General features: G+C 36.0%; 1 protein-coding gene across 1 annotated transcript in view; it reads left to right on the plus strand.

The window, feature by feature from the left end:
- ZNF280D (zinc finger protein 280D) overlaps positions 1 to 11492 on the plus strand; it is a 116062-nt gene that overhangs the window by 97324 nt on the left and 7246 nt on the right. The window lies entirely within an intron of this gene.

Consider the following 11492-nt stretch of genomic DNA (forward strand, 5'->3'; position numbering starts at 1 on the left):
ATGTTAATTTATTTTGATATTTCTTAATATTGCCTTTTTTTTATTATAGTGAAGTGAGGCAGGTTCAGCATTACTTTATTTTTTGAACGATATTTCTGTCTTACAGAGAAACTGAGAAGTAGCTGTGTTCTCCCAAGTAATTTTCTTTATACTACAGAAAATTTTATTTTAAATACAAATTCTGTGGATAGAAGAAGGATTTTCCGGTTCTTTGTTTTTTCTTGAGCTGAGTTTTGGTAGTTTGTATTTTTAGAGGAATTGGTACCGTTCATCTAAATTGTCAAACTTATGTGTATAGAGTTTGTAGGATTCCTTTATCCTTTTAATCTGTGTGAGCTGTGTAGTGGTGGTCCTTTCCTGATACTGGTCATTTGTGTGTTCTTTGTTTTTCTACTGTCACATATTTTACTTTTACATACGTTATAAAACATAACGTGTTACTATTTTTGCGTTGATAGTTATCTTCTAGAGCAAATAAAAAATAAATTTTATATTTACTTTCATTTTTACTGTTTCTAGTGCTCTTTCTGTTTTTTACGTACATCTCTTTCTGTCTTTTGCCTGAAGAACTTCCTTTGATATTATCTCATATTGCAGATTGACTGGTATTAATTAATTCTTTGAATTTTGCTTATTTTAAAAAGTGTCTTTTTCGTCTTTGGAAGATGTATTTTGGTGGGTATGGAATTTTGGCTTGAATTTTAGGTTTTTTTTTTTTCCTTTCAGCAGTTTAAAGAACTCATTACCTTTGGCTTACATGTTTTCTGACAAGATGTCTAAATAATTCCTGTCTTTGTTTCTGTATATGTAATGTTTTCCTGTATATGTAATTGTTTTTCTTTGGTTGCCCTCATGATTGTATCTTTATCTTTAGTTGTCAACAGTTTGAACATGATGTTTGTAATTCTTCATTTATTTATATGATCTGTTTGTATATATGTTTATTTATGGAATTTATCCTGATTGGTATTTTCTGAGCTGTTTTCTATCTCTAGTTCTGGGATTCTAGTTTCATGTATGTTAGACTACTTAATGATGCTATCCCTTATTTTTGGATGCTTTGTTTTGTTTTTTCCCCTACTCATTAATTTCCCTTTTTTTTTTTTAAGTTTGGGTAATTTTTATTCATACCTCTTTTAATTTTACTGTTCAGTTTGTCAAATTTGTCAGATCTACTCATGAGCCCATTAAAGGCACTATTCATCTATCATGTCTTTTATTCCTAGCATATGCATTGATTCTTTCTTAAAGTTTCTAACCCTCTGTTGAAATTTCCATTCTGTTCATGCATGTTGCCCCTTTGTTACCAGAGCATTTGGCATATTAATCATAGTAATTTTTAATTTTCTGTGATAAGTCTAATAGCTGGGGTGTAACTGAATCTGGTTCTTTTGATTGCTTTGTCTCCTGACAGTGCATTGTGTTTTCTTGGTTTTCTGTGTGTCACATAATGTTTGGTTGAAAATCAGACATTTTGCGTAAACTGAGGTAAATAATATTTATATCTGGAAATGGGCACATATTTTCTCATGTTAGGCCACTAATACGGGATTTTTGTCTCTAGTCAGGAGTTGACCTGGTTCTTGGTTTTGTTGTTGCTCTGGTTACCTTCCATATACCACCAACTTCACATTCCTCTAGTATTTCTTTGTGCTTAGGCAGGTGTCCCTAGCTAGCACAAAGGGGACTACTAGCCGAAAGATGAGTGGTTCAGACTACCTCGAGGCTCCTGGGAAATCAGGCCTGGTGATCAGCTTACAAAAGTTCACAGCCTTGAAAATCCTATGAAGTAATTCTATTCTGCATATATGGGGTTGTCATGAATTAGAATCAACTAGATGGCAACTAACAACAAGAAGGGTGAAATTGGATTAGTGGGGAGTTTTTCTCAATGTCCTTGCTCCTCAGTCAGCTTTAGTCTTTCTCTTTGGGACTGAACCTCAAAGAACATCCCTCTCCAGATTCTTGCCTTTCTCCCAGCAGTACTTGTTGAGTGGTTGAGTGCTAGCTAGCCCAGTGGTTGGTAACGGGTAACTGGGTGTGCAGTGATGGTCTCTGTTGTTGTGGTTTACCCTCAATCTTAGTGACTCTGTGTTCCAGAATTTAGGAGTAGAATTTTTACTTCTTCTGTTTCCCAGCTCTTAGGGTTCCTGTGCCCTGAAAGTAACAAGGTTTGCTTCTTTTCCTTCTAAATATGTAAAGTACAAACATGAAGAAATTTATGAATCCATGCTTTCATAATATCACCCATTGAATCTCTCCTGATACATTCTTACTTGACTAGAATAAATCATGGAACTTTCATTTTCCTTTGATTGCCTTGCTACATGTATGTCAAGTGAAACAAGCTTTTTAGTATATAAACCAAATATGACATTAAAAAGACAAGAAGTATAATTCTCAAAAAAAGAAGAAAAATATGATCAGATATGGACCAAAATTATAGGGGACAGTTACAAGTTTGGCTAGAATAATATAATATTCCAGCTACTGAAAATAATCAGTTCTTTTAACATTGACAGTATTAGAATATATTTACCATGAAATTCAGAATTAAATAAAGAATTTTCTTTGAATAGTAAAATAAATAACCAGATGTTTGAAATTTTAAGAAACTAGTGAATAAAAGTGTGAGCAAATAAGTAAAATGACATTTGAAATAAATTTTAATAATACTTTATTGTGGCTACCTATTTCTGGTAAAATAAAAATGACTTTATTAGAGCATGGATGCATTCAAAGACAAGATAGCAATTTTAGAGAATCTATTTCACATCATGGCCAAACATATTCAATAGACAAGTTTTGTACATTATGTGTACACACATGAAGTAGTGAGTTATTATTAATTATGACTGGCTTATTTCAAAAAATCTTGTCTTTATTTTGTTTTCCATGCATTTTTTTCTTTTTTTTTTTTTTTAAAAAAAAAACAGTAATACAACTGCTAAAATAAAATATTTGCAACTAAAAAAATGGAAGGTTTTAAAAACAGATTTGTGATCACAAAAATTCCATGTTTAACATGGTACTTTTTAAAAATGGAAGTATTCTTAAAAGTAAATTCAAACTGATAGTTTTGTAGTTGATGCTTTGCAGAAGGTGATAAAGAGAAACAAAAATGGTGGAATTTGCACAAGTGATTTTAGATGTTGGTGTATTCTGTGCAAAAACAGTTTACCTCCTAGAAGATCATAGGGAGCTCTGGTAGTGTAGTGCCTAAGGCACTTGACTGCTAACCACAAGGCTGGCAGTTCAAACCCACCAGCCACTCCTCGGAAGGAAAATGGGGCAATGTACTTCTGTAGTGATACTGCCTCGGAAACCCAAGGAGGGGTTGCTATGAGTTGGGTCCCACTGGACGGCACATAACCACCACCACCAGAAGATCATAAGAAATTATTGGAAGTCCAAATACTGGAATGTTTCTAAATAAATTGAACGTATAGGACGTTATAGGAGCTCTGGTAGCATAGTGCCTAAGGCACTTGACTGCTAACCAGAAGGCTGGCGGTTCAAACCCACCAAACACTCCTCGGAAGGAAGGTTGGGCAATCTGCTTCCGTAGTGATACCACCTTGGAAACCCAAGGAGGGCTCATTATGAGTTGGGTCCGACTCAGTGGCACATAACAACAACAACAACAACAACAAGGACATTATAATCATATGATTAATCATAAAAAGGAACCTGTGTCATGATTGTCTAATAAAAATAGATCTGAAATGCTATTATAGTGTTGAAATACTGTTAAGAATACAAGATATACTTTTCCTTACATTTTGATTATACTCCAGATGTAGTCCATTATGAGCAAATGTGTTGAATTTTTAGATATATTTACATTAACAATAATGAGAAGAAAAAAATAAGAAAACGACGAGAACAAAGTTTTATTAACTTGAACGACATGCATAAAAGACTGGAAAATTATATCTCAATAAAGCTATTTGTTTATTTTAACTTTATTGTGATTTGGGTGAAAGTTTACAGAACAAACTCATTTTCCATTGAACAATTCATACACATTTTGCTTCATGACATTGATTGCAATACCTACAATATAACAAATATGTACACAGAAATATTGTCTACCTACCCATAGATTAGTGTTTCTCATTACTAATAATGCAGTATTGGGTATGTAATAGTGTTTACCTTTGTTGTCTGTACCTCTTGTGCACTTTCTGTGTCTTCCTTTTCCTCACTTCCTGTTTTTGGTTTCCTTTTTCCCTATGTCCTTCTTTCCTATGCTTTCCTGCTTTCTGAACTTTCTCCCTGCACAAATGCTGCCCTTCTGATCGCTCACAGTTGATTGTTCTAAGGAGTGCATTTCCGTGGTGTAATTGTTCACCATGTAGGCTTGTGTATTGTTTGAATGAAGATTAAGCCACAGGAGTGAATTCGGTGTCAGGCCTGAAAGGGACTAGTGTCCATAGTCTTTGGGGTTTCACTAGTCTCTCTCAGACAAGTAATCCTGGTCTTTTTTATGATTTTGAGTTTTATTCCACATTTTTCTCCCAATCTGTCCAGGATCTCCAGTTTTGATCCCTTTCAGAGTAATTGGTAGTGGTAGCTGGGCACTGTCTAGTTCTGGTCTCGTGGTCATGTAGGCTGAGGTTCCCATGGTCCACTAATTCCTTGGACTAATTGTTTCCATGTGTCTTTAACTTTCTTTACTCTTCCTTGCTCTGAACAAAGAGAGACCAGTAGTTGCATCTTAGATGGCCACTTGAAAGTTTTAGGACCTCAGTCACTACTCTCTGAAGTAGGATGTAGAGCAATGCTTTTGTTTACTATGTTATGCCAGTTCCACTTGATATCCCCTGTGACTGTGGTCCCAAGCCCATAGGCCTGATGGCTCATTACCTCAAGGTGTTTAATTGTGGCTAAGAAGTTTCATAACTTTACCTCCTGTTCACTCTGTTTTATATAGAGAGATTTTTATAGCACATACAAATATGTACACAGAAATATTGTCTACCTACCCATAGATTAGTGTTTCTCATTACTAATAATGCAGTATTGGGTATGTAATAGTGTTTACCTTGTTGTCTGTACCTCTTGTGCACTTTCTGTGTCTTCCTTTTCCTCAGTGATACTGTGCTGGTCACCTGAATAAAGCTGTTATTTTAAAAACCTGGATATGCTCTAGCTTATTAAATTATTAATAGGAAAGATGATATTTCATTTAAAAAATGCTGTTGGCCAGGGTTATGATAATGGAGCAAATACAACTGATGCATACAAATGTTTATAAGTCATTATTTCCAAAACATATTAATTTATCACTGCTGAATGGAATACAAAAGTTGGAAACAAAGAAGAATCACCAGTATTAGAAAATTTGGTCTTGGTGACAGAAATAATGCTGGAGATCGCATGATAGAATTTTGCAAGACCAATCACTTGTTCATTACAGATAACCTTTTTTCAACAACACAAATGGTGGCTATACATGTGGGCTTTGCCAGAGGGAGTACACAGGAATCAGATTGACTACATCTGTGGCAGGAACCAATGGAAAAGCTCAATATCTTCATCCAGAACAAGGCCAGGAGCTGATGGACCACCAACTGCTCATATGCAAGTTCAACTTGAAGAAGAAACAAGTCCACACGGAAAGAACTAAAGAAAAAACTCAAGCCTTAAGTTGCAATATTGAAAGATTCCATGGGCAAAATATTCAGTGATGCAGGAAACATCAAAAGAAGATGGAAGGAATACACAGAGTCTCTGTACCAAAAAGAATTGGTCAATGCTCATCCATTTCAGGAGGTAGCATATAATCAAGAACCAATGATACTGAAGGAAGAAGTTGAAGCTGCAGTGAAGGAATTGGCAAAGAACAAGGCTACAGGAATTGATGGACTACCCATTGACTTGTTTCAACAAACAGATGCCCCACTGGAGGCATTCACTCACTTATGCCAAGAGATTTGGAAGATGGCTACCTGATCAACTGACTGGAAGAGATACATATTTTACCCATTCCAAAGAAAGGTGATCCCACAGAATGTGGAAATTATCAAACAATATAATTAATGCCACATGCAAGTAAAATCTTACTGAATATAATTCAGAAATGGTTGCAGCAGTATATTGACAGAACTTCCAGAAATACAAGGAGGATTCAAAAGAGGATGTGGAAAGAGGCATATCATTGCTGATGTCAGATGGATCTTGGCTGAAAGCAAAGAATACCAGAAAGATGTTTACTTGTGTTTTATTGACTATGCAAAAGCATTTGATTGTGTGGATCATATCAAATTACAGGTAACATTGAGAAGAATGGGAATTCCAGAACACTTCATTGTACTCATGAGGAACCTGTACATAGACCAGGAGGCTGTCGTTCAAACAGAACAAGGAAACACGGCATGGTTTAAAATCAAGAAGGAAGTATGTCAGGGTTGTATCCTTTCACCATACTTATTCAATCTATATTCTCAGCAAATAATCTGAGAAGCTGGACTGTATGAAGAAGAACATGGTATCAGAATTGGAGGAAGACTCATTAACAACCTGTGATGCACTGATGACACAGCTTTGCTTGCTGAAAGTGAGGATGACTTGAAGCACTTACTGATGAAGATTTAAGAATACAGTCTGCAGTATGGATTACATCTCAATATAAAGAAAACAAAAATTCTCACAACTGGACCTATAAGCAGCATCACAATAACTGGAGAAAAGGAAGTTGTCAAAGACTTCATATTGCTTGGTTCTACAATCGATGCCAATGGAAGCAGCAGTCAGGACATCAGATGACAAATCACTCACTGCCGTGGAGTCAGAACCAACTCTTAGCGACCCCGTCTTGGGTTTCTGAGGTGGTATCACTACAGAAGTAGATTGCCCAACCTTCCTTCTGAGGATTGGAGAAGAGTTGATGCTTTTGAGTTGTGGTGCTGGTGAGGAATGCTGAAAGTACCATGGACTGCTGAAAGAGCTAAGACATCTGTCCTGGAGGAAGTGCCGCAGAAATGCTCCTTGGAAGTGAGAATGGCCAGACTTAGTCTCACCTACTTTGGTCATGTTGTCAGAATGGACCATTCGCTGGAGAAGGATGTCATGCTTGGTAAGGTGGAGGGTCGACGAAAGAGGGAAGACTCTCAACAAGAAGGATTGACAACAGTGGCTGCGGCGATGGGCTCAATTATAGCAAGGATCATGGAGCTGGTGCTTAACTGGGCAGTGTTTCGTTCTGCTGTGCATAGGGTCACTATGAGTCAGAGATGACTCAGCGGCACCTAACAACAACAACGAATTTCCAAAAAGGATTGTGTCTCATTTGTAACTTCCTCAGCTCATAAACTTAGTTCAGTATGCAGAAATGCTGCTTCTGTGAATTCAAATATGCAAACATTTTATACTGTACAAAGGAGATATATACACATATACACAGGCATATGTCAGGGATATTGCAAGTTTGGTTTCAGACCACCATAGTGAAATGAGTATCTCAATAAAGTGAGCCACACAAAATTATTTGGTTTCCTAGTGCATATAAAAGTTATGTTTACACTATACTGTAGTATTAAGTATGCAATGGCATTATGAAAAAGTTTGAAATGTGAGAATTGCCAAGATGTGACATACAGACATGAAGTGAACACATCTTAGAAAAATGGCACTGGTAGATTCGCTTGCTGCAGGGTTGCCACAGACCATCAATTTGTAAAAAGACAAAAAGTCTTTGAAGTACAATAAAGTGAAGCTCAATAAAATGAGGTATGCCTATATACATATAGTGAGATTTCGTTGAGCGGATGGGATATTCTTGTCTTTTCTAAAAACCACAGTAAAAACACATAGAAATAGCCAATTGGCATAAGATAAAATCAAGGTTCTTTACACACAAATGAAAGAGATCTATCCAATTTAAATGCATGCTATCAAATGACAAAATAAGTTATTCTGAAATCAAAACTATATTGGTCAAATAGATAACAAATTTTAATGCACATTATCTGTACCAAGTGGGAAAAGTTAGAGCTCTTTAATCAGAAAGCATGACTATATAATCCTGCATGCTTAACAAAAGACTTATCTCTTTGCTTACAACAAATAAGAGAAAGTAATTTTGTGGATATGTTTGATGAATGTAAAACTGTAGCAAAAAATATGAGTATTCTTCCCACATCTGAACATAAGCATAAAAGAAAATAAATTGCATATGTATAAATCACTGGGTAAAAGTATCAATAAGTATAGGAAAGTACTTATTGCATAAAAATTAAGATTATAAATGCCCTGACCTCATGTTTCAAAAGGAGATGTGAAAAAATGAGATTTCTTCAGATTTTTAATTTTAAATCACAGAAAGGTTGTTTTTATAAATCTAATTGACAAAACGCATCCACTGACATGGCTTTTAAATATTTTGACAATTTAAGTTCTACAGAAATTTCATGTCAGTTTAAAACAGCTTACAATATCAATAATTTGTAATATGAAATCAGCAGTGTGTTTAGAGCCTCTAAAATAGATTCACAAATTTTTCTTAGTGCAGTCTTACCCAAGTTTAGAAGTAGTCTTGAGAATTTAAACAATACCAGCCACAGTGTCATTCTGCAAAAGAAGTTTCAGTAAGCTGAAGTTAATTTTAAACTATTTAAGATTGTCACTTGCTCAAGAGAAATGGTCAAACATGACCTTTCTCTCAATTAAAAACAAGAGAGGAAATAGGTTTTGAAAATATTGATGAGTTTGATTCCGTTGAACTCAGGAATGGTAATAACTTCTGGCTTTGGTATAAATAAAATATTTAAACTAACGTTGTGGTAATACACCAGCTTTTCAATTTTTTTTTCTTCTGTATTTTTTTCAGTGACTTTAATGTTCTAGAAAAAGAAATTAAATACATAAGAACTTGTATATGGTGCCACATTTTTTTTTTCCTTTTTCCTGTGGCTCCAGTGTATTTTAGCACAGTACTGACCCCAGCATAGTTGCATCATAGTTTTTGGTTAAATCTTTGATTGGTGACTTACATATGCTGAACAGGAAGTATTCTGTGTTTTCTTTTCCTTTCCTATAACTCATTTCATTTTATTTGCAGTTAAAAAATATCTTTTGAAATTCATTTGTTGAGTTTTCTCTGCACCTAATGCTATTTTTTTTTTTTTTTAAATGTTGCAATTTTCCTGTTTAATGTTTGGATATCATTTTTCCCCCCAGAATAAACACATCAAAAACTATTTTTTGGTGATCAGCAGAGTTCCTTTCAGACCTTCTTTCTTCAATTTACATTAGTTGTTTTCTTAATCTGATACATACTTTGTAGAATCAAGACTTTCCTTTGCCACTTTCTTGTGTTGCATGTCCTGTTACCTGAACTATAAGTTCCTCTTGGTTAATTCCTTACTATAGTGAAGCATGTCCTCTGACAGTCCTCGGAAAGGGTTCATCTTTTACCAGGACTTACATACCTAAAACTATAAAGGTATGCATTGCTTAACATCCACAGTACATTCTATAAAATAGGATGTTACGTGATTTGGACATGGAAACACCAATTTATATGTTTGTATATATCCAATACACACGTATCAGATTAACTCTGCAAGCTGCTCTGGCTTTCCATTAGCACCCAGAGGCTCGGTATTTGCAAACTTGCACCTGAAATTGGCTGCCTTTGGGTATGCAGCACTCTGAGCAGCCCCAAGGGAGCCTAGTCTGAATTGGACTGAGTGGAGGGGTTGCAGCCCAGCGTCTCCCTACCAGCACTGACCTGTGATGTGGCTGGGCAAGGCAAGCCAGCAGCCACAGTTCTGGGTCTGCAAGCCATGCTGTGGCTGGGGGCTGCAGCAGCAAGACACCACAAACTACATGTGGGCCGGCCTCGAGGTGCCCTTCAAAGCAATTCCTTCTTCCCTGCCCTAAAGACATATAAGTGGTTGTATATGTTATGTGGTCTTATGTTCAGACTGACATTATACAATGTATAGGTGTATTTCGGAGCTCTGATGGCATAGTGCCTAAGGCATTTGACCGCTAACCAGAAGGCTGGTGGTTCAAACCCACCAGCCACTCCTCCGAAGGAAGACCGGGCAGCCTACTTCCATAGAGATGTTGTTGTTTTGCCGTCGAGTCAGCCCCGACTCATAGTGACCCCTCCTTGGGTTTCCGAGGCAGTATCACTATGGAAGTAGGATTGCCCAACCTTCCTTCCGAGGAGTAGCTGGTGGGTTTGAACCGCCAGCCTTCTGGTGAGCAGTCAAGTGCCTTAGGCACTATGCTACCAGAGCTCCTATAGTACCTCGGTAAGTTTTCCCTGTTCTCTGATCTTTTTTTTTTTTTTTCCCCCAAACTCATTGTTCTAACATTTGACTTCATAACCCTCATTGGGTAGTCTTTTCTTTCTTGTCTTCCATCTTTTTGTCTTTTTACTTCTTTTGAAAAGATTTCTAAACATTATTATCTATTTCAGTTGCCATACTTGTAATTTTAAAGACATATGTTTTTATTTTTGCTCTTCAATTCTATTTCCTTAGTACTTTGTTCTTGTTTAAAGGATGCAGTAACCTCTTGTATCTCTCTGGAGTCTCTGTGTATGTGTGTATTTCTTTTGTTTGCAGGATCATCTCTGATTTTCTCTGAGCCCTTTCTTCCTTTTTTTGTTTATTTTGGTCTCTCATATAAGAGGATGTCTTTCATTGCACAGTAATCCTTGGTTGCCCATAATTAAAGAGTGAAACACTAAAAAGTTAACTGAAAATCCTGTCTATTTGGATGGGCTACCTTGCCTAGTTTTGTAAGTTGTGCACTGCGCAACCACATAGGCACTGTTTACGTATACCCTTTGTCCTCTCAAAAATTAACAATATTCGCCATATGAGAAAAACTTAAATTGTGATATTTAAAAAATATTTATGAATTTACTGAAAAATAACAAACCCATTATATGTTAACATAAATAACATTTTTTTCTGAAAAATAACTTACAGAATGGCATTTAATGATGGAATAGCATTAACTTTTTCATATTTTTTTAATATGAAGTTTAACAGAATAAAACTGGATTCTCATAACTGGTTCTGTGTGTGTTGCATTGGTTGAAATATATGAAGAAGATTCACTCTCACCCAGTGATTTAATAGCTTTTTCAGATAATTGTGAATATTCTTCAATACTATACAAAAATTAGATGAATATTTTTCTCAAAGGTTTGTTGTAATTTGGAATCTGACTCCATATCACTGATTTTTTTTTTTAATTATTTATTGTGATTTGGGTGAAGATTTACAGAGCAAATTCACTTTCCATACAGCAGTTCACATATACTTTCTCTCATGTCATTGATTACAGTTTACCACAATGCAACAGCTCCCCTCCCACTTCCTCCCCATAGTTACCTCTTCCCAGTGTCCATCCTTCCATACTCTCTTGCCCCCTGAGCTGTCTCCCTGTGCATAAGCAGCCCTTCCTTCTCCCATGATTGTTCTCTCCAGGGCGTGTGTCTACTTGAGGTAAATGTTTAACTCACA

The sequence above is a fragment of the Orycteropus afer genome, unplaced genomic scaffold (genome assembly GCF_000298275.1).
Source record: "Orycteropus afer afer isolate SDZICR_OR568_19922 unplaced genomic scaffold, OryAfe1.0 scaffold00015, whole genome shotgun sequence".
In the NCBI taxonomy this organism is placed as follows: Eukaryota; Metazoa; Chordata; class Mammalia; order Tubulidentata; family Orycteropodidae; genus Orycteropus; species Orycteropus afer.